Source organism: Chenopodium quinoa, unplaced genomic scaffold, assembly GCF_001683475.1.
Source record: "Chenopodium quinoa cultivar QQ74 unplaced genomic scaffold, ASM168347v1, whole genome shotgun sequence".
Taxonomy (NCBI): Eukaryota; Viridiplantae; Streptophyta; class Magnoliopsida; order Caryophyllales; family Amaranthaceae; genus Chenopodium; species Chenopodium quinoa.
Genome location: NW_018745324.1, coordinates 688,976 through 711,586, shown reverse-complemented (window position 1 = coordinate 711,586; position 22,611 = coordinate 688,976). Strand labels below are relative to the sequence as shown.

Sequence of the window (22,611 nt, the reverse complement as noted above, 5' to 3'; positions counted from 1 at the left end):
CTGGCACGCAGCTTGCTGATGCTGGCTGGCAGGCATAGCTGCTGCTGGGCGCTGATGCTGCTGGGCGCTGATGCCTGGCGGTTTGCTGCTGGGCGCTGCTGCATGGCAGGCTTGCTGGGCGCTGATGCCTGGCAGCGTTGCTGGGCACTGATGCCTAGCATGCTTGTTGGGCGCTGATGCCTACAACTCGCACCAGCACACGTTAGGCCTAGCCCTAGCTTGGAGGGCGGCGATTTTGACTTAGGCCAACCCATGGTGGGCGATAATCTTCTTGTGCATTGTAGCCCCTTATCTTTATGGGCGATGATTCAACCCTCGGCCAATGGCTTTGGACTTTTTTGATCGCGTTTGCACGTCTTTGCAACTCATAAAAGAGGTCGTTTTGGCGCTCAGGTGTCATGTGGGTGATGGAGTGTCTCGAGAACCATATATTATTTTTAAGAATGCTTAAAAATGACCCATCTCGTCACCCACGGAAAGCAATGTTGTCCGTTATTTAGTAAATTTTGACGAATACTTCGGGAGGCCATAACTTGGTCCCTGGGTGTCCGAATCGAACAAACTTTTTTTTTTAACTTGTGTATTTTTCCGAGCTTCACGTGATGCCGAAGTTCCAAAGAAGCTTCGGCCCACAAAATTGCGAAAAAAGTCCTCTAGCATGGTAAAAATGCCATTTTTTCGATTACGTCTCATTTTTAGGCCTACCTTGGAATGGTACGGGCTTGGACCACCCCATAATGAGCCCCTATGACGGGCGATGATATAATTGATGCTTTCTAAGAGCCCCTTGGGGGGCGATGATAAGTATACATACTCTTCTGCATGAGTAACAAGTGTCTTGTGACACCCTTCCCTATGTGACACCCTTCCTTCGCATGAGTAACAAGTGTCCTTTGGCTCATTTCGAGGCAAATGTTTCTCTTTATATAGCCACATAAACACACATTTCTCATTCACAATTTCATTCGCAAAAGATTTCTAGTGAGAGAAAGTAGTGATAAAAGTTAGTGTGAGAAAGCGTTTGCAACACTGTTTGGCGGAAGGAAGCTTGTGCGCTCTTGTTCGGAGGTAGTCGAGGCGGTGATCATGATTTAGCATCAGCAGGAGCTTCATTTAGCTGTAAGACACTACACTTTAAGGTACGCCTTTGTTCTTTTATGCTTTCTTTCTTTAATGGCATCATCGTCAAGTTCCTCCAGCATTAGACAACCATGGTGGGTTGAACAAGGTGAACCCGCCGTGGAAGTAGCACAAGATTGTTCTGCTACCTCCGGTATCCCCCATGCCGATGTGTTGCCGGATTTCCCTAGCGGATCTCCGTACTCGTCTTATGATGAGGACTATGGTCCGGGTGAGGTGACTGTGGCCTTCTCAGAGGGAGATGGTTTATTTAATAGGCTCCTTGTGAATGGTGTAGTCTATGTTCACCGGACTCGGCAAAAAACCCAAAGTGTCCGTGTCGACATGACATGACGTGGACACGGACACGGAATTCGTGTCAGATTCGGCTGTTTGATCCCGGACACTTGAGAGAGACAGAGAGGAATGGGAGAAAGTGTGAAACAGAGCTGAATTTTTTTATTAAAAAAAAAATAATAAATAAATAAATACATAATTCCGCTGTGTACTGGTTGTCGGCAGTTCGGTACCATCTGTGGAGGTGGACTTGCGGCAGGCCGGCAACCTTTCCCTCTTTAGATCTAAAATTTATCTTCTGTTGAAAATTTCACATCCTAATTCATATTTTTGGCAGGTTTTAATGGGAAAATCATGAAGCCATGTCATTTTGAAGATGAAGAATGGTGAAAAAATAATTAGAAAAGGAAAAGAGACGAAGAAGACAAGAAGTTGAAGAAGGAAGCCATTTGAGCTCATAAAAATGGTGAAAGAAAGTAATGGGTGAAAAAGAGAGGAGAAGACAGTCAAAATAGAGATAAGAATTAAAAAAAAAAAAAAAGTACTATACAGCTGTACTACTAACTTTTGTTTATAAGATAAGTAATTTAGTAAAGGGACTTTATCTTGTTTGTAACTTGCTATGTACTCCGTATCTTTCTTTTCCCTTTTTTTTGTTTCTTATATTTATTTATTTATTTTTTCTGAAAACATTTCTTTTTTTTTTTTTCAGCAATTGTTTGGAAATTTTTATTTTTTAACTTATGATGAAGTGGAAACACTTATCCCTCAAAAAAAAAAAAGTGGAAACACTTATACTCAATTTAAAAAAAAAAAAAAAAAAAAAACTTGCTGAAAAAATTACCATTAGTGAAAAAATAGATAATTGCCCCTTATAGGTGTTTTTATGGATTTTAAAAATAGGAGAGTTGTCAATTGTGATTAAAAATTGTCAATATGAATATTTAAATATTTTATACTTGGAAAAGTGTGCAATATATCCTAAATTTTAAAACTTTTTTTTTTTTGGGTATCCATGTGACTTTTGAGAGTTTGATATAAAAGGAGTTTATATTGTTAAGAAAATAAAAATGAACTCACGTATATTGTTACATTTGGTTTGATGTATGGGTAAATAATGGGTAATAAGGAAAGTAGTAGTGGTCAAGTGGATTATAATGTCAATTGCTTTATTAAAAATTGTTAGACATAATTGTGTGTTGGAATGTTATGCTACTTACTTTTCAACGTATTAAATACTCGTAATAAACTGGGTACAAATGTCGAAAATTAATAAAAAATATATATGGACATTGTTGAAATAATAACCTAGTAAGGTAAATTTGTCTAATATTTTTGATATATAGAAAGAATCTTTTCAAATAGAACAAATAAAAAACACCCAAAATGAAATATATAATTCACAAAAAAACAAAAAAAAAACAAAAAAATAAACCATAATAAGTTATATATAAAGACAAAAAATTTATAGTATGAAGTAATAAATAAATAATTCTTCAAAAAAAAAAGTAAGAAATAAATAAGACTAAAATTAAGGTGAAGAAAAAGAACAAAAGGTAACAATAATAATAATAAAATAAAAATAATAATAAAAATAATAATAATAATAATAGATGAATAGTAAAAAAATAAAAATGTTTTATTTATTTAAACACGAAGGTTGTAATAAAGAATGTAACTTATTATAATTAAGATAGAGTAATAGAAAGAATAAAAAATGTAAGTTTGTAAAAAAAAAAAAAAAGTTGATTAAATAATGTAGAAAGTATAAAAAGGTGTAATTATCATTAGATTGAATGGGAACTAGTCTTAACTACTATTAACCTATAAGATCTAGCTTATTAGATTATTGTGAGAAAAAGGTGATTAAGTAATAAAGAAAGTATGAAAAGGTGTAATTATCGTTCTATTGAATGGATACCAGTCTTGTCTTAATTACTGTTAACCTATAAGATCCGGTTGACTATCGTGAGATAAAGGTCATTAAGTAATAAAGAAAGTATGAAAAGGTGTAATTATCGTTCTATTGAATGGATACCAGTCTTAACTACTGTTAACCTATAAGATCCGACTTATTAGACTATCGTGAGATAAAGGTAATTATGTAATAAAGAAAGCATGAAAAGGTGTAATTATCGTTAGATTGAATGGATACCAGTCTTAACTACTGTTAACCTATAAGATCCAGCTTATTAGATTATCGTGAGAAAAAGGTGATTAAGTAGTAAAGAAAGTATGAAAAGGTGTAATTATCGTTAGATTGAATGTGTATGTACTAGTGTTAACTAATGTTAACCTATAAGATCCAGCTTATTAGACTATCGTGAGATAAAGGTAATTAAGTAATAGTGAAATGAACTATTATTAACTACTCTTAACTTCTTAACCTATAAGAGATTATTAGATAATAGTTGATTAAACTTATTATAAGTACTTTGTAATACTTTATGAACTTATTTGTCTGAACTTATTAAAACTTACTAGATAATATTATATTGAACTATGACTTAACATGTTAAAACTTATTAAGTAATTAGAAATTGAGGGACTTAACATCTTAAAACTTATTACTAAGTAATAATAATAATAATAATAATAATAATAAACCCACATACTCATACGATGAAATTGTGGTAGATGACTAGAGTCTTCCCCCCTAACAACAATTACTAGATTCTTCTTATAATATTATAATTCATTAGACTTAGTGGAAGCACACTAGCCTTAAGGTCTACAAGCCTAGCACTGTATTGCAATGATGACTTCAAAAAAAACTTTTCCATGATTTAATCTCCACCGCCCATTCAATTACAACTAGCCCCATTCCCTCCCAAAATTTCATTTTCCCTCTCAACACCATAGTTACATAAACTATCTCTCACATTCTTCTCCAATTATTCAGAGAAGATCAAGATCAAGACCTTTATCACGTCTAATTACTAGATAATTAGTCAGATTCTTGCTAAATTGTTTCATTTGAGTTTTTAATTCACTTTGACAGTTTATTATACAATCAGTAACAAAATGCTTGTTGTTGCAACCTAATTTATTTCTGTAATTTCACTACCAGGACCAAAACAAATGAAGCCCATCAATCGTCCAACAAAAAACATCGGATTCGATAATGCACCATTGTGGAATCATGTTACAGTGCTCACAACTACAGGAGGAGGTGGAAACAGAGTATGGACATGCAAGTATTGTGGCAAGAAGGTAACTGGTTCTTACTCAAGACTTAAAGGACATTTATTAAAAATTCCTAACCTAGGTGTTGAAGCTTGTAAAATAATTTCTGATGATGTTTACCGCCAAATAAAGAAAGAATATGATGAGGCAGAAGAACAAAAGGCAAAACATGCACTTAATGCAAAACAATAAAGAGACTATGTATCACTTCCTGAAGGGTCTGACATTATACAACATAAGAAAAGGAAAGGAAGTTTAGAATACTCATTTAATGTCCTAGAGAGGGAGGAGGCAGATAAAGAATGTGCCATGGCATTTTACACAGGTGCTATTCCTTTTAATTTTGCAAGAAATCCCTATTTCAGAGCATTTTGTCAAAGACTTGCTAATGGTAATTTAAGTGGATATGGACCTCCAACCCCTACAAGACTTAGTACTACTCTCTTAGCCCAACTAAAAGCACATGTAGGAGAGTTATTACAGCCTATAAAAGATTCATGGAAGAAGAGGGGGGCTTCAATTTGCTCTGATGGCCAATCAAGGCCATTAATCAACCTTATGGTCGCTTCTGGTGCAGGGCCGATGTTCATGAAAGCTGTGGATGCTAGTGATGTTTTACAAAAAAGTGCAGACTATATTGCAGGTATTTTTTTTTCAGATCATTGAAGAGATTGGAGATGAGAAGGTTGTGCAAATTGTGACCGATAATGCTGCAAATTACAAGGCAGCAGGTGGTAAGATTGAAGAAAGATTCCCTCATATATTTTGGACTCCCTGTGCTGTTCATTGTGTGAATTTGGCCATCAAAGCAATCTGTGAGCCAAATGAGAAATCTTCTCACTATGAAGAGTGCAAATGGATAAAAGACTTAGTTTCTCAGGTAAATGAGATCAATGTGTTCATCACAAATCATGGTCTGTCAAAGACAATTTTCGATCAATATTCTGATGTCAAACTTCTGAAAGTTGCAGAAACCAGATTTGCCTCTAACATTGTGATGGCCATGCGACTTCGAAGGGTCAAAGAAGCACTTGAGAAGATGGTTATGGATGTGGACTGGAAGAATTTTAAAGTGACTGGAAAATCTGCCACTGTAATCCAAGCAAGGGATATCAAAGACTTGATAGTCAGTGATGGATGGTGGGACAAAGTAGATTATTTCTTGAGTTTCACCGAGCCTTTGATGAAGTTTTTAAGGGTAGCAGATATGGATTCCAATGTCCTACCGTATGTTTATGACATGTGGGACACAACCATACAAGAAGTGAAAAGAGTTATATTTGAGCAAGAGGATAAAAACATACTAACCGATAGCTCAAACTTCTTCAATGCAATTCATTATGGAATAAGAGCAACACTCCTTTGCATTGTTTGGCTCACTCATTAGTTCCTAAATACTATAGTGAGGGCTGGTTGCAAGCTTCAAGCAATGGGGTACGTCGAGTAGCTCCTAATGAAGATGAAGAAGTGTCTATAAATAGAGATTTGTGCTTTCGTAGATTGTTTCCTAACCCGGATGATCTTAAAAAAGTGTACAAGGAGTATGGAGCTTTTGCTTGTGGTTTGGATTACTTTGGTCAAATTCATGTCATGAATGCAAGGAACGAAGAGGAGCCTCTGTCATGGTGGGCCAATTATGGTGCTTCCACACCATTACTCCAAGGGTTGGCTCTTAAATTGCTTTCCCAACCAGCCTCATCATCATGTTGCGAGAGGAATTGGAGCACATATGGAACTATTCAAACCACTAAGAGAAACAGATTAACTTCTAGCAGACTTGAAGACTTGGTTTATGTGCATATGAACCTCCGTTTGCTTGCTAGGAAGAAAAACGAGTATCGTGAGGGGCCAAGCTCTTATTGGGACATAGGTAAGTTATTGTGAACAAAGTATTTTTAAACTTAAATTTAAAGAATCTTATTCTAAATTGCTGATGTATTGTCTTTTTTTTTTTACTTGTAAGGAGGAGATGTCATGGATGTAGATCACATCTTGGAGCTGGTGGAATTATCTCTTAATGAACCTGAGATTGAAGCCATGACGTTAGAGGTTTGAGTTGGATGAAAGGAGGCTCAGGATCCCTGGTGATATCTAAATAAACTCCTTTATTTTGGATTGCTTTAGCACTGTTAGTGACTAAGTGTTAGTATTTAGTAGCCTTTTTTGCTTTTGCATGGCCATGTTAGTTTGATAGATGTATAGCTAATGTACATGGTAAAATGCTTTTATGTTGTGAGTTACATATCTATTTAACTATGTTCTGATTGGTATCAATGTAAGAAAGTAGTTAGAAATTAAGAAATGTCATCCAATATGTAATATGGGTGCATAAAAATCAGAATATGTATTGAAAATTATGAAAACAGAAAAGTTGCAAACTGTAAATTTTTTGAATATTAATGAAATATTAAATATTTTGTAATGTATAATTTTATTGCAAAAAATGAAAGTGCCGTGTCCCCGCACCCGTGTCCAAATATAGGACAGAGTCCCCGTGTCCTAAAATTTTGGAAATTGACGAATCGGACACTCGGACACGTGTCCGTGTCCGACTCACGTACCCGAGTCCATGTAACATAGGGTGTAGTTATAGTGATGGAGGTTGCCGAAGACCAGGACAATGAAGAACGCAATTACCAGGGCAACGCGCATGGGGGAGGCCTGCAAGCCTATGGGTTGAGGGCGGTGTTTCAAGAAAAAATCCGCCTAGGCCAAATCTCACGGTTCATGATTGAGCAGTATGGTGTAACCGGCCAATACGTGGGGTATGCTCCTGAAGATGGGGACACTCCCACGACTCCACCTCCGGGGTTTACCGCTGTATATTGGGGTTTAATGAAGCAGGGAATGCGCTTTGCCCTTCATCCTTTTGTCAGGACTTTGTTGCAGGAGTACAACTTAGCCATTTGCAATTTGACGCCTAACTCTTGGCTAAAAGTGTACTCTTTTTTGGTGGTTTGTACCATGATAGGGCAAACTCCCAACTTGAAGGCTTTGGAGAAACTTGTTCAAATTGATACCCTCCAAGGATTTCGGTCCTGGCTGGTGGGCCTTTCGCATCCGCAATGGTTACAAAGTGGTGCACGACCAACAATCAAACGTCAAACACTGGCGTGGCCTGTTTATGTTTGTTTACTGTCGTACTTGGGACATCCCATTGATCCCGAATTTAGGGGAACCCAATTTGAGTTTAAATTTCGACGTTCCACCCATGAACAGGAAGGAAGCTGTAGTTGCCCTTTTGTTGAAAACTAAGGGTCTCGTGGTCAATGGCGACGCTGTTCAATTACCCATGAATTGGATACCCAACCGAGCCTTTCTAGAGGATGAAAAGAAGCTTTGTACAATTGGCCTTGACTTCCGCTCAAAGGGTATGCTAGAGGGGGGTCTTCTGCACGCATTATAATTATAGGTATCTTTGTGTTGCTGTTTTAACTTTTTCCTACTTCCGAGCAGGATTCATGGATTCAGAAGCATTGAAAACTCAGAAAGCCCTGCAAGCTGCCGCGGTGAGGAAGTTACTAAAGAACGGAACCAGGGAGATACCTCCCCCACCCTTGGTAAGCTATCTTTGTTGACTTTGAATGCATTTAATGGTTTGAATCTCACTGATTTGTCATTTTTGACCCAGGGGAAAGTTACCTCGGCCCCGGATACCAGGGCAAAGCTCTAGTACGACTCCCGAAGATTACCAAGCTCAGCCTTCAAGAAGGCAATGAGTAAAATTTTCATTAGCGCCCATCCAAGGGGCTCATTAGCCCCAAAGGAATTTCGAATGATAGCATGCGCCCCAAGGAAGATAGTATGCGCATGCTATCTTCCTTGGCTTCAAAGTAAAATTTTCATTTCCATTTTACCACTAAGCTACAAGTTTACCATCATCGCCCATCCAAAGGGCTCATTAGCCCCAAGGGGCACCAAACACATCATCGCCCATCCAAGGGGCTCATTAGCCCCAAGGGGCACCAAACACGTCATCGCCCATCCAAGGGGCTCATAAGCCCTAAGGGGCGTTAAACACATTATCGCCCATCCAAGGGGCTCAATAGCCCCAAGGGGCACCAAACATATATCGCCCACCCTAAGGGCTTGGCTGCCCCAAAGGGCATCAAACATAATAAATACAAGTAAACATAAGTGAGCCAGACAATCTGTTTCTTCATTGATGTTGCTTTAAATACAAGTCTACTTGAAAATAAAGGGATACAAAAACAAGGAAAAACAATAAAAACGGAAACTAGTCCTAATGAGAATGAGAGCTAGAAGCAACATCCTCGGAAGCATCATCCTTAGAACCACCCTTTTTCAGCACATGATATCGATGATTGGCCAAGGGGCATTGATCAACAGTTGGTTGATCTTGGGCTTGACTACCTTGACCCTCATCACAGAGCGAGAAATTCTTCATCATCTCATCAAGCTCGCTCTTGAGGATTTCTTGGTACTTGCCATAGAGAGGCTCGAACTGAAGGTCAGGGTGAACAAGTTCAAAGGCAGCCTGTAGGCGACGGACTCCCGTTTCTTGCCCTAACTCGTTAGCTTTGACGCACTCTTCTTCAAGGTGGGCCCGGCCGTCTGTTGTTTGAAGCCAAGCCTTCGCTATCTCTTGTTGAGTAGCACCAGTCGCCTTCAATTGCTCCTCAACATTGGCCAACTTTTCCTTTGTGGACTCCAACTCCTCTAGAGCCGTCTTCCTCTGTTCCTTGACCTGATTCTTTTCTTTTCTGAGCCGGAACTTCTTTGTGATAGCTGTTTTCTTAAGCCTCGTCATCTCTTCGAGCTGCGACCGTAGGTTTAAGATCATGCCCTACTCAGCGAGGCCCTACTCAGTATGCGGACCACTTTAAAGGATTGGATCACGAGGAAGAGTTTAAGATCATGCAACAATCATGGGCTGAGGTTTGTGACCCTCTTTTTCCTTATTGTTACTTTCACTGTTGTACCGTGATTAACACGCCCTTACTTCATCATCTTCAGTATTCGGTACGAGCCGCCGCATTTGCACAGCGAGGGCTTATGGTCACAGGCTTAGCTAAGGAAAATTATGCACTTATGCAAGAAGTCAATTCGCTTAAGGAGCAAGTTGCCAACCTACGGTCGCAGCTCGAAGAGATGACGAGGCTTAAGAAAACAACTATCACAAAGAATTTCCAGAAAAGAAAAGAATCAGGTCAAGGAACAGTTGAAGACGACTCCAGAGGAGTCCGCAGAGGAAAAGTTGGCCATGAGGAGCAATTGAAGGCGACTGGTGCTACTCAACAAGAGATAGCGAAGGCTTGGCTCCAAACAACAGATGGCCGGGCCCACCTTGAAGAAGAGTGCGTCGAAGCTAACGATTTAGGGCAAGAAACGGGAGTCCGTCGCCTACAGGCTGCCTTTGAACTTGTTCACCCTGACCTTCAGTTCGAGCCTCTCTATGGCAAGTACCAAGAAATCCTCAAGAGCGAGCTTGTGATGAAGAATTTCTCGCTCTGTGATGAGGGTCAAGGTAGTCAAGCCCAAGAGAATCAACCAACTGTTGATCAATGCCCCCTTGGACAATCATCGATATCATGTGCTGAAAAAGGGTGGTTCTAAGGATGATGCTTCCGAGGATGTTGCTTCTAGCTCTCATTCTCATTAGGACTAGTTTCCTTTTTTATTGCTTTTCCTTGTTTTTGTATCCCTTTATTTTCAAGTAGACTTGTATTTAAAGCAACATCAATGAAGAAACAGATTGTCTGGCTCACTTATGTTTACTTGTATTTATTATGTTTGATGCCCTTTGGGGCAGCCAAGCCCTTTGGGTGGGCGATATATGTTTGGCGCCCCTTGGGGCTATTGAGCCCCTTGGATGGGCGATAATGTGTTTAACGCCCCTTAGGGCTTATGAGTAGGGCTGGCAAACAGGTCGGGTCGGGTCAGGTTCAGGTCGACCTGTTTACATAAACGGGTCAGGACCCCCCCCCCCAACCTGAACCCGACCTGTTTACTTAAACAGGTCAAAAAAACCAACCTGAACCCGACCTGATTATAAACGGGTCGACCTGAACCCGACCCGCCTAAACCTGATTTTTTTTAATTAAAAAAAAATAAAATAAAAACCTGTAATTTACTAATTTCTTTATACTGTAATTTTTTTAACCTGTAATTTGACTAATTTCTTTAACCTGTAAGATTCAAGTATTCAAGACTTCAAATTCAACACATAATTCAAGCAAACATAACTTAACAACATAATTCAAGAAAATCCTGCAGCATTAGTGCATTGTCCATACTTCATAGTTTCATACACTCACATCAGCAACTAAAACTTGAAAAGTAGCCAGCCAACAAGTCCAAAATATTTCCAAAAGTTACATGTCCAAAATACTTCTAAGTAGGCAAATAAAAGTTCTAACTAGAAAACCAAATACATGTCCAAAATAACAGTAACAGTTTCATCAACTAATTTTAGAAGAAATTAACAACATAATCAGGTTTGACTCTCCATGACAGCAGGACTTTCTGGTGCACTTTGTGGAGGGCTGGGACTGGGAGTATCCCCCACATCATCGTTGACTTTCATGGCCATGATTTTTCCACATAAATCTTGCAATTGCGGATCCATATTAGCTACAACCAAAAGAATACATACAAAAGTTAATTTCAGCCTTAAGCATAAATAAAATAGTACACAAAAGAAACAAAAAAAATTGTAATTTTAAATACATAAACTATTTTCATACCTTCACCAAAAGTCCAATCTTTGAGGCAAATGATTGCTTCTGCTGTGTTTGGTTTCAAAGAGCTTCTATAGTAGTCCAAAACTCGACCACCAGTACTGAAGGCAGATTTTCTGAAGCTACTGTTGAAATAGGGATTGCAAGGATGTCCCTTGCCATCTTTGAAAGAATTGGATACCTCACAACATTTGTTTTCCAATGATATAGAATATTAATGTTGGTTGCACGAGGAATCAATGGCTCTTCCAAGTAGATTTGCAAGTCAGATTTAGCAGGAACATATGATTTGCTAGAAGAGAAGTTATCAAAGTCCTAAAAGATGTTTAAACAAAAATTACAATAAAGCATACAAAAAACAGAATTTAAAGCTGATTATCAAACAAAAAGCAAGTGTTCACAGTTACCATCATAAAAGAATCAGAAGCAACATCAACTTGCTCTTCATTAGGCTGTCTAGAAGAACGACGCCTTGTTCGTGGTGTTGTTGTGGAAGCCTCAGTCACATAAGCACCATATAAATAATCCAACCTTTCCTTAAACTTCACCAACTCATTAGTACCCTCTATTTCCCCATACACCTTCTTAAAAGCCCACTCCACAAACTCATACTTAAATCGAGGGTCTAAAACAACAACCACAACCATGATTATGCTAAAGTTGGTCCAATATTTAGCAAATTTCTCATTCATTCTTGCTGCCATCCTATGCATAAAGTTATCAGAATTTTCAAGCTCCTCTTTCAAGAGTAAACGGATTTTCAACACATTTGGGAAGTATACATTAGCGGTAGGATAATTAGTACCCGAAAAAACATTTGTCACATCAAAAAAGACCTTCAAAAATCTGAATAACTTCTCTATTCTCCCCCACTCCTCATTTGTTGGACAATGAATGTAATTGGCATCAACCTTTTGAAAATGAAGAAAAGCTTTTTTGTAGTACAAAACATTCTCTAACATCAAATAAGTTGAATTCCATCTAGTAGGGACATCTTGTCTCAATCCTCTACTTGAGTCTAGTTCAACATGTGCCACACAAGTCAAAAAACGTTGCTTTCTAGCATGAGACCCTTTACAATACTTCACAGTTTCTCTCACCTTAACAACAGCCTCATTAATTTCTTTTAACCCATCTTGCACAATTAAATTTAGGATATGTGCACAACACCTCACATGGAAATAATCCCCCCCACATACCAAATCAAGTTCATTTTTAATTACATCAGCAAACACATCATTAGAGGAAGCATTATCAAGAGTAATACACATGATTTTCTTTTGGATACCCCACTCTTTAAGCAAATCATAGACATGGTCAGACATATGGACACCGGTGTGAGGTGGAGGCAAAAAACGAAAGTTCAGAATTTTTTTTGCAAATTCCATTGATTATCAACAAAATGGGCAGTCAAAGACATGTAACTATCAGTAGTAATTGAAGTCCAACAATCAGATGTAAGAGAAATCCTACCCTTAACTTCACTCAACTCCTCCTTAAGTTTATCTTTTTCCCTCTTAAACATTTTCAGAACATCAGCCTTCAAAGTATTTCGAGACACAAGTTTAACATCAGGATTTATGTAATTAATCAACTTCCTAACAGCACTATATTCAGCAAACTGAAAAGGCAAATCATGTTTCACCACAGCAATAGACAACATCTCACGAACAATATCATAATCAATTGTAGGAACCCTATTCATCATAGAACCAGAACTGCTTGAATCAATAATCATCTGACCCACATCTTTAAAGGTCCTTTTTTTACATTTCTTAATGTGGCGTTTTAAATTACCAGTTCCTTGCCTACTTTCAGCATTATATTTCTGCCCACATTTTTTACACTTGCAAATGATGTTACCTTGTTCGTCAGGTTTATCAAGGAATTCAAAATTTGCCCACACATCTGAAGTGAGCTTTCGTTGGCGCTTGAAATGAATTCCAGGCTTATTCAGCGAGGTGACATTAGAGGTTTTCTTCTTTGATTCCGTTTGATGAGAATCAGAGACTTCATCATCTGAATCAGAATCCGAAAGATCAATGGGTTCATCAGGATTAGGGCTATTAGCCATCTGTGAATAAATTAAAAAAGAATTACACTCATGGCATAAAAGATAAAACATGAAAAACAGAAGTGTAAACTCATGAGTCATGACATAAAGAATCAAACTCATGAAATTGCAGAGTAAGAAAATCAAATCAGGGCAAAAAATCGCACAAACAAATCGCAAATAATCGCAAAATAAGTAAATAACAAATTAAATGTTCGAAAGAAATTGCAGAGTAAGAAAATAACAAACGAACAACATTAAATGATTAAATCACATAAACAAAGCATACATAAACCATAATAGCAAAAAATCGCATTAAAAAATCAAAGAAATCTGAAAATTGCATAACCAAATCAAGGAAATTGCATAAACAAATGACTCATGAGCAAACAAACTCATAAAAAATCGAATAATAGGATTATTACCTTCAGAATGTTTGAGATGAAGCTTCAATCTTCAAGGTTCAAGCATTTTTATTTCAATTTTCAAGAGTTAGAGAGAGAAAAGAGAGGAGAGAAGAGAGAGAAACTGAGAAGAGAGAGAGTTTGAGTTAAAGAAAGCGGCGAGAGAAAGGGGATTGTTTTAGCCGTTTAGGACTTTAGGTCTTTAGGGAATTAGGGTTAGATAATTTGGGCTTGGCCCATATTTTAAAATTAGGGTTTTAAGTTAAGCGGGTTGGGTTCGGGTTGACCCGACCTGAAACCGACCCAATTAAATAAACGGGTTTATGCGGGTTGGTTTCGGGTTGGGATTTTCAACCTGAACCCGACCCATTTAACTTCATGTCGGGTTCGGGTTGACCCAATTACATAAACGGGTTGAAAATCTCTATCAAAACCCATTTATTTCGGGTTGGGTTCGGGTCGGGTTGTCGGGTCGGGTCAGCTTTTTCCAGCCCTACTTATGAGCCCCTTGGATGGGCGATGACGTGTTTGGTGCCCCTTGGGGCTAATGAGCCCCTTGGATGGGCGATGATGTGTTTGGTGCCCTTTGGGGCTAATGAGCCCCTTGGATGGGCGATGATGTGTTTGGTGCCTTTTAGGGCTAATGAGCCCCTTGGATGGGCGATGATGGTAAACTTGTAGCTTAGTGGTAAAATGGAAATGAAAATTTCGAATGAAAAATATGAAGTTTGCTATTAACGAAAATTGATTACTATTGTGGCAACAAATGCACTTGTTCTATGACCAAACGTCTTACAATGATGAAATGTTCACATAGCCTTTATATGTAGTACCCATGCCCCCATTACATCGTGTAAGCATTGAATACTGAACAATATGAATTTAAACATAAAACCTTCTGAGGTTCTCCGCGTTCCATGGCCTTTCTAAGGCTCTGCCTTCGGGAGACTCTAGGCGAAAGGTCCCGTTTGCAACTTGTTCTGTGACCTTATAGGGCCCTTCCTAATTGGGCGATAACTTTCCTAGCTCGGGCTTGCGGCCTGTGGCCTATATTGCGTAGCACCCAATCTCCTACTCCGATCTGCTTCTCCTTGACCCTCCTATTGAAGTGACGGGTCATTTTCTGTTTTTGTGCGATTGATCTGAGTAGGGCGTTGCCCCTTATTTCAGGCAATGGATCTAAATCCATGCTTTTGTTTTCTTCATTCACCCTATAATCGTAGAATGTGATCCTGGGGATAGAATCCCTATTTCGACTGGTAGCCAGCCTCGCTGCCATAAACAAGGGCGAACGGGGTTTGGCTCGTTGCATCTTTCGGAGTTGTTCTAGCTTACCATAGAACACCTGGTAGGTCATCAACCCATGACCCCTTGGCCCCTTCCAACATAGTTTGTAGGCCGTGGAGTATGATTTTGTTGCTTGAGGGGGAGATACAACACTAAAGCTTGTGTGTATTCCAAACCTCTCGCAATACTCAACAGTCGGTCGACTATAGAATTGTCTCCCATTGTCTGATACGAGACTTCTGGGCATGGCAAACCTTGTGATGATGTTACGCCATATGAACTTTTGAATTTGCTTATCTAGAACATAATTTCCATCTTCTGGGGTGATGTAGTTGAGGAGGGGATGAGTGTACGACTTCTTGTATAGGTTTCCTTCGTGCCAAACGAACCATTCTGCTCGTTTCCTAATTGTGTCGGCCTCTTTAGGATTTTCTGGTAGTTTGTTGTCTCGCATGTAGTACACTATTTGATCCATCCAAGTATCTGACCGGTCCAAGTAGTGAACTGCAGGTGCATTGATGCTTGGTTGTTTGAGAACTTCCCATATTATAGAGTGAGGGCCGAGCCTCTTGGCGGAACTAGCCATTCGTGCAAGGGCATCAGCCTGTTGGTTATTTGCCCTTGGAAGATGCTTGATGTGAAATTCGGACAACGGCGAAGCAGTTTCTCTGACCTTGTTGAGATACATGCGCATGCTATCTTCCTTGGCTTCGAATTCCCCTTGGACTTGGCTCACGATCAATTGGGAGTCAGAGAAGGCATGAACTGCCATGACTCTCGCCACCTGGCACAACTCTAACCCCAAGATGAGGGCCTCATATTCTGCCTCATTGTTTGAGGCGTTGAAGTCGAACTTGACTGCATACTCGAACTTTTCGCTGCTCGGTGACATGATCAAAATGCAGGCCCCGCTTCCTGCCTTGGAGGAGGAGCCATCTACATATAATTGCCATGGCTTGGATCCATCATCATGCTAGAGCTTGTGCTTTTATTGCCCTCCTAGGCTCATACTCAAGACCAAAAGTCTGCCCAATCTGTCATTCTATTTGAGTGGTTTCTCCCTTCGATTGCCTTCTTTATTGGATGACTAGTCAAAACTTTGATGGGGTGAGACTGAAAGTATGGCTTCAGCTTTTCGGCTTGCCGTGACTAGGGCGAACACCAACTTCTCAATTTGGGGATACTTTGGCTCCTCTGTTGACGAAATATACCGGGTGTTGTGATCTATCCCTCTCGGCAACCAACACTGCGCTAGAAGAGTATTCTGATATAGCCAAATATAAGAACAATGTCTCCCCTGGCAGAGGGGAAACCAACTTGGGAAGAGAGGCCAAGTGTTCTTTTAGCTGTTGGAAGGCGATCTCGGCTGCTGCGTCCCATTGGAACACTTTTCTCTTGAGGGTGTTGAAAAAAGATAAGCTCTTGTCTGCCGACTTTGAAAGAAACCTGCCAAGGCGGTCAGTGCACCTCCTTTACACTTCTAGGGGTCTGCATATCTAGGATGGCTCTGATTTTGTCGGGGTTAGCTTCAATGCCCCTCTCATTAACAAGGAAGCCAAGGCATTTGCCTCCCTTGACTCCAAACACACACTTTCTGGGATTTAACTTCATCCCATATTTTCTCAATGTCACAAGCGTTTCGACCAAGTCTGTGACATGGTCCTTCTCGTGGCGACTCTTTACTATCATGTCATCAACGTAGGCTTCGACGTTTCTCCCTAATTGCCCTTCGAAGATTTTGTTGATAAACCTCTGATATGTGGCTCCAGCATTTTTGAGGCCGAAAGGCATGGCCTTGTAACAATATACTCCTTGGTTAGTGATGAACGCGGTATGTGGCTGGTCTTCTTCTTCCATGGGGATTTGATGATATCCCGCGTTTGCATCCATGAAGCTGAATAGAGCATGTCCAGCCGTTGAATCCACAAGCTTGTCTATTTTAGGGAGAGGATGGTCATCTTTGGAGCACGCCTTGTTTAAGTCAGTGAAGTCGACGCACATCCTCCATGCCCTAGAGGGTTTCTTGACCAACACAACATTCGCAAGCCAATTCGTATACTGGCATTCTTTAATGAACCCTGCTTCGAGTAGCTTTTTTACCTCTGCTGCAGCTGTCGCGGTGCGCTCGGGGCCTTGATGCCTCAACTTTTGTTTAACAGGCTTGTAGCCTGGCTTGATGTTCAAGCGGTGAATCATAATGGCAGGGTCTATGCCGGGCATCTCGTTTACTGAGTAGGCAAAGACATCACGATGTGCCTTAAGCACATTAATTATTTGAGTGCGCAATGCAGCGTCGATATTTGTTCCGACCCGCACCGTTTCTTCTGTGGTGCCAATGACTTCTTCCTTATCTTCTTCTATGGGCTGGGGTTTGTCAATTCCCCTCGATTCTTCAGTGAAAAGGACGGAAGGGTCGGTTATTTTGTTCTTCTTCGATGGTTCAGCGTGTGCTGCTGATGCTCGCTTCAAGCTATTGATGTAGCATTCTCTAGCGGATCCTTGGTCTCCATATACTTTCCAACTGTTCCATCTTCAAGCTCGAATTGCATGAGCAGCTCATAGACTGGTATGGCTACCTTTACCTTGTTCAATAACGATCGTCCGAGTATGACATTGTAGAGCAAGGGCGTGTCCACCACCAAAAAGTGGGTAATCACCGATCTACCCTTCCCTTTGGGTCCAAGTCGAATGGTAAACGGATTGTCCATTTGGGAAAGACGGATTGTCCCCCGAAGCCGATTAAGGGTCTGTCTACGGGTGCTAAATCTTCTTCGTTGTATTTCAAACACCTCAAGCAATCAAGGGTGATGAGGTCTGCTGATGACCCGCTATCGACGAGCACTCGACTGACTCTGATGTTGGCAATTTTCATCTCAATGACCAAGGGGTCGTCGTGAGGGACTTGCAAAGGGCGTTATGACTTTCCCCCGAACGTCATGATAGGCGAAGAGGGCGTTGAAATGGGTGGGACCTTTGAGCACTTGATGTTGCAAGGTTTGTAGGTTGTCTTTCGCTTTGTTCATCGATCCTCCGAGTGCTAAGCCACCGGCAATGACAGCGACATGTCCACCGGTGTCGTCGCTGCGAGTCTCTCTTGCCTTTTCCTTCTCCTTGTTCGAGCGGTCAGATTCTTTCAGGTATTTGTTAAGCTTTCCTTCGTCAGCAAGTTGATCAAGGGCTTTCTTTAACTCCCTACAATTCTTTGTGGTATGCCCGCATTCGCGATGATACTCGCACCAGAGTCTCTTGTCCCTCTTCTCCTCGGGGGTCCGAACTACAAGAGGCCTTGGCAACATGTTTTTCTCTTTAATGTCCAAATAGATCTTGACGATTACGGTTGTACCGAGGGTCGTTACCATGATCTGTGATCAGGTTGGATCGTTTGGATGGTTGGCTCCTTGAAGGTTCATCCTCATGTTTCCTTTTTTTCTCCGGTGGATTATTCTCACGGCTTGTGCCACTGATGCTTGTATATTCTTGTGTGCCCGCTCCATAGCTTAAATTTGAAATCCGTGGAACTCAGCCCGACCACAAAAAGTCTGTTAGGGTTGTCTCATCTGGTAAGTTTTGAATTTTCAAAGATTCTTGATTGAACCTTCGTATGTAGTTCTGCAAGGTCTCCGTCTTCCCTTGTGTCACAACCATCAGATTGACACTTGTTTTTTTTCTGTCTTGCTGTGTGCTTGAAACGACTAACAAACACACGTTCCAAGTCTTGGTAGCTATGGATACTACCTTTAGGCACACACTTTTGGAACCACAACAAGGCTTGTCCCTTTAGAGTGGTGGGGAAATACTTACACCATGTGGCCTCGCAACTTGTTTGCACACTCATTTGCGCGGCATATGCGGCTAAGTGCTCATCAGGATCGGTAGTTCCAGCGAAAGGCTCTATAGTAGGCATCTTGACCTTGTCCACTTTTGGGGCATTCATTAGCTCCTGGCTCAATGGAGTTAGCGGCGTAGAAAAATGTGATGGCAACCGTGGTGGCTACTCATCTTGGTCTCGAGTTCTTTCTTCTTCCCGAGGTCTATGGCTTGTATGACGAGATATGGTATCTCGCTCAGATCTATCCTGCCGTGGAGGATCTTCTGATTCTCCTACATCCTCCCGACGAGAAGGTGATCGCTGATCAGGCGATCTCGGACTCCGGCTTTGCCTACGGCTCCGTGCCCTATTCTCATCGTTATCACGTGCTTGACGTTGCTCAATTATCCTACGTTTGTTAATGAGTTCTCGGGCGTCCATCTCGCGCCGTTGTAAGCGCATCTCATCAATGAGTCGTCTAGCATCCGGGTCTCTAACCCGGTTTGCCAGTTCACCTTCCCTCCGGCGTCGGCTTGCAGTAGAGTGCCGGCTGGATTCTATGCGGACCGGTGATATGACAGGCCGATCATGAGGAGATCGACGACGGTTTCCAGATCTACTTAGGGCGGACCTAGTAGTACCGACGGGCTGTGCCCTACGGCTTTGTCCTCCGCTTCGTCGGGGAACATTGTGGGGGAACATTGTGGGGCTGTGCCCTTTGATTGTTCCGCGACGCTTGGCGTCCCTGGTCTTGTGGTGGCCGGTGAGAGGAACCAGCTTGGTTGTTTTTCACAGCTTCTCGGTTAGTTGTCTGAGGGTGTCCTGGAGAGTTGTGTTGAACTGCTCGGTTAGCTTTTCTAGATCTTGCCTAGTCACAGGTTGCTGATTTTCTTGATCAACGGGTTGTTCAACCTCCATGTTGTCACCTTCATCTTCACGGTTTGATTGCGGGTTGTTCCGCGGCTGACGAGGTGGGCGTGACTGACCTTGAGTTTGATTCTTCCCACCAGCGTTTTGGGAAGGATTGGTTCGACGGGTGGTAACCATGACTTTTTGTTTGACAAGATCCCCACAGACGCCGCCAATTGTTTCTGCAAAAGAATTTCGGATCGGAGTTGTAGGGGAGCCTGCTCGTCTGGTCAAACCGAGTCCTGCAAAACAACGAAAGTCAACTGCCTGCCTCGGGGGGTGTTCCCGAGAAAGCCCCTCCGACGGTCAAGTCAGTAAACTGTGTTTAGAGAGAGAATTTCTAGAGAGAGAGTGTGTGGAAAAATTAATTACCTCGCTAATCTGTGAAGATAAGCATTTATAGGAGAGGATTAACTAACTTGATTAGGGTTAGGATTAGGGTTTCTGGCCGTTCTGGGCCGTGTTAGGCCCTGTTGGGCTATAATAGGGTTTCTCGGGATGTGTGCTGTGCATGATGATTGAATTTTCTTGTTTAGGGTTTAACTAAGGGCATTTTGGTAATTTCTGTATTTAATGAACGTGGGCCCACAGGGGGTCCAAACAGTATCTGTTTTGGAATTGTTTCCTTACTTTAGATGTATCCATATATTGAGTTCCATGCAACCATTTAGTCATATGTCCAGATGGATGTAGTTTGTGATGAGTTTGTGATTGACAGACAAACATAATATCATTCTGAGTAGACTCTTCTTGCTTCTTGTATCCCCCCTCCACCTTCCCCCCATTACCAAGCCTGTAGAGCTAGTATAGTTTCAAAACACTAGCTATGCAAATGCATAAGTGGACAGCAACTTAGCATACTTCTTTCTTAAGCATTTGGTTCTGCTGCCTTTTGCATATTTCTGTCTGATGGTTTGGTTCTAAATTGGCAGATTACCACAACAACTACATCACCTGAGATAGCATTTACTGGAGACACAACAACTGACTTCATTGTTGATCCAGCTAATGTTGATATGCTGAGGGCAAAGATTCTTGTGATGGAGGTAACTCACTTCATGAGCGCTTGATTTTTCAGATTTATTTATTGACTATTACTAGTTCGATCAATGATGTTTCCTGATAATTTTAATTTATTTGAACTTCTGCCTTCTTCTTTGTTTGTGTTCTGGTTGTTCAATCTGCAAAACGGATGTATATGATGTTTGTGTTGATGATTTGTGATGTAAGATCCATGTGACCTGCTTTTTAAACCCTCTCTTGCGTTATCATGCTCTTCTTACAAGTTTTACGGGGAGAAGGAATACTTTCAGTCTTAAAAATCTTGGATAAACACTTATTGGGTATTAGGGAAATTCGCAAATTTAGCAAGGGTTCTCGAGTTTTCTCTGTTTGTTGTCCTTGGTTGAAGAGTTTTAGCAGGGGAACACTAGTTGGAACTTGAAATTGAACGGTTATGGAAATGGCACAACCTCTTCTTTTTTTAGTACTATTTTAAAACCAAAAAATTCCCTTCCTCCCAACAAATGTTTTTGTGTTTAGAGAGTGTTGAGTTTGGAATATTGTTCTGTGAGTTTGCTAGATGTGCTCATGTGCATAGCATAAGCTTATTAATAGTGCTGAATTTTGCTCACCACAACTTCAATGTTAATTCTAGAAGTAGCCTCTGTTTTTGGGTCTAGAGCTGTAATCATCTTGTCCTTCCTCAATACACAAAGCCCCAAACACGTTATTGGCATTATGGCAGGGACTTCAGTGGGTTGTGGACCTTGCGGTACTTGTATGTCTAAGATTGCTGGAATTCTCTATCAACTACTGTTTCGCTCTCAATTCACTCTCTCCACTGGTAGCTTCTTAGGAGAAAAATAGCTGTATTTTTCCTTGAGATTCAGATGATTAAATAGGCATGTTCTGTCTTTTATGTTGTCATGCAGTGCACCTTCTTAGGCAAAGCAGTTGACGTGGTGCATGCAAGAGATTATGGACATACACATCTGGATGAGGTTTCTTTTTTATCCTTTTGTATATGATGTTTGTACAATGATGCTGCATTTTCTTATAGATGTTTGTTTAACCATCATGCAGGTTGTGAAGTATGCGGATAAGTTTCAGAATAAGGCAATTCTTCTGATCCACTTTTCTGCAAGTTACTCCGTAGAGGTAAGAGATTTAAATATCCGGCCTTGTTTCTTCTTTCTAGTGGCTGTGGAATTGTTTATTCTTTGATTTATTGTTTGTGCATATGCATGTATATTCACTGGAATAAGTGCATGGCAGATAGGAGATGACTTGGATATTTTGATCTTTTGCATCCTTTTGTCAATTCTTCTTTGTTAACAAATGTGGTTTTAATCCTTGTCCACTTAGTAGTCCTACACCTGGTTATATCTACCCTTTACATATTACTTTTTGCCGTCAGAATCTCATGAATATATGCAAGATTAGTTCTTATAAACATGCAATGAAACAATAAAATAGAGAAGAAAGGTTGATGCTTCAACTATTAAAAATACGGTCTACACAATTGGTAGGTTTAGCCTACCAAGCTCTATGGTGGCTTGAGGTCACAACTCTTCATATAGTGACTTGAGGTCACAACTTTCCGTTTTCTTTCCCCTCCCTCTCTAGTTATACTAAAGACTTTTATCCAAATAATATTACTAGAATACCCATACTACCCCTCCTTAGGTTATTCTATTACAATTTGATGCCTTGCACCATAATATTCAGATAGCAGCTAATTAAGTGATACGTCCAATTTACATAGTGTTTTACCCCCGTCCTGTGGTCATAATTAGTAGTGTTTTTGGCTCTTTAGGGCCACTTTTATTACTAATTTGTGTTTTC

At 40.5% G+C, this 22,611-nt stretch overlaps 2 long non-coding RNA genes and 1 pseudogene across 4 annotated transcripts; all 3 read left to right on the top strand.

Annotated features, from left to right (window-relative positions):
* Positions 1-22,611, top strand: part of LOC110712658 — a 29,165-nt pseudogene extending 6,554 nt beyond the window's left edge.
* On the top strand, positions 92-2,039 carry LOC110712659. Its single transcript, XR_002509643.1, has 2 exons — positions 92-1,139; positions 1,754-2,039. It is a non-coding gene; the product is annotated as an uncharacterized LOC110712659 (long non-coding RNA).
* Positions 3,979-8,487, top strand: LOC110712660. Of its 3 annotated transcripts, XR_002509646.1 has the most exons (5): positions 3,979-4,366; positions 4,487-4,629; positions 5,180-5,482; positions 5,574-6,472; positions 6,566-8,487. It is a non-coding gene; the product is annotated as an uncharacterized LOC110712660 (long non-coding RNA). The 3 variants fall into 3 exon arrangements; XR_002509645.1 differs by having other exon boundaries at positions 4,487-5,482; positions 5,574-8,487; XR_002509644.1 differs by having other exon boundaries at positions 3,979-5,482.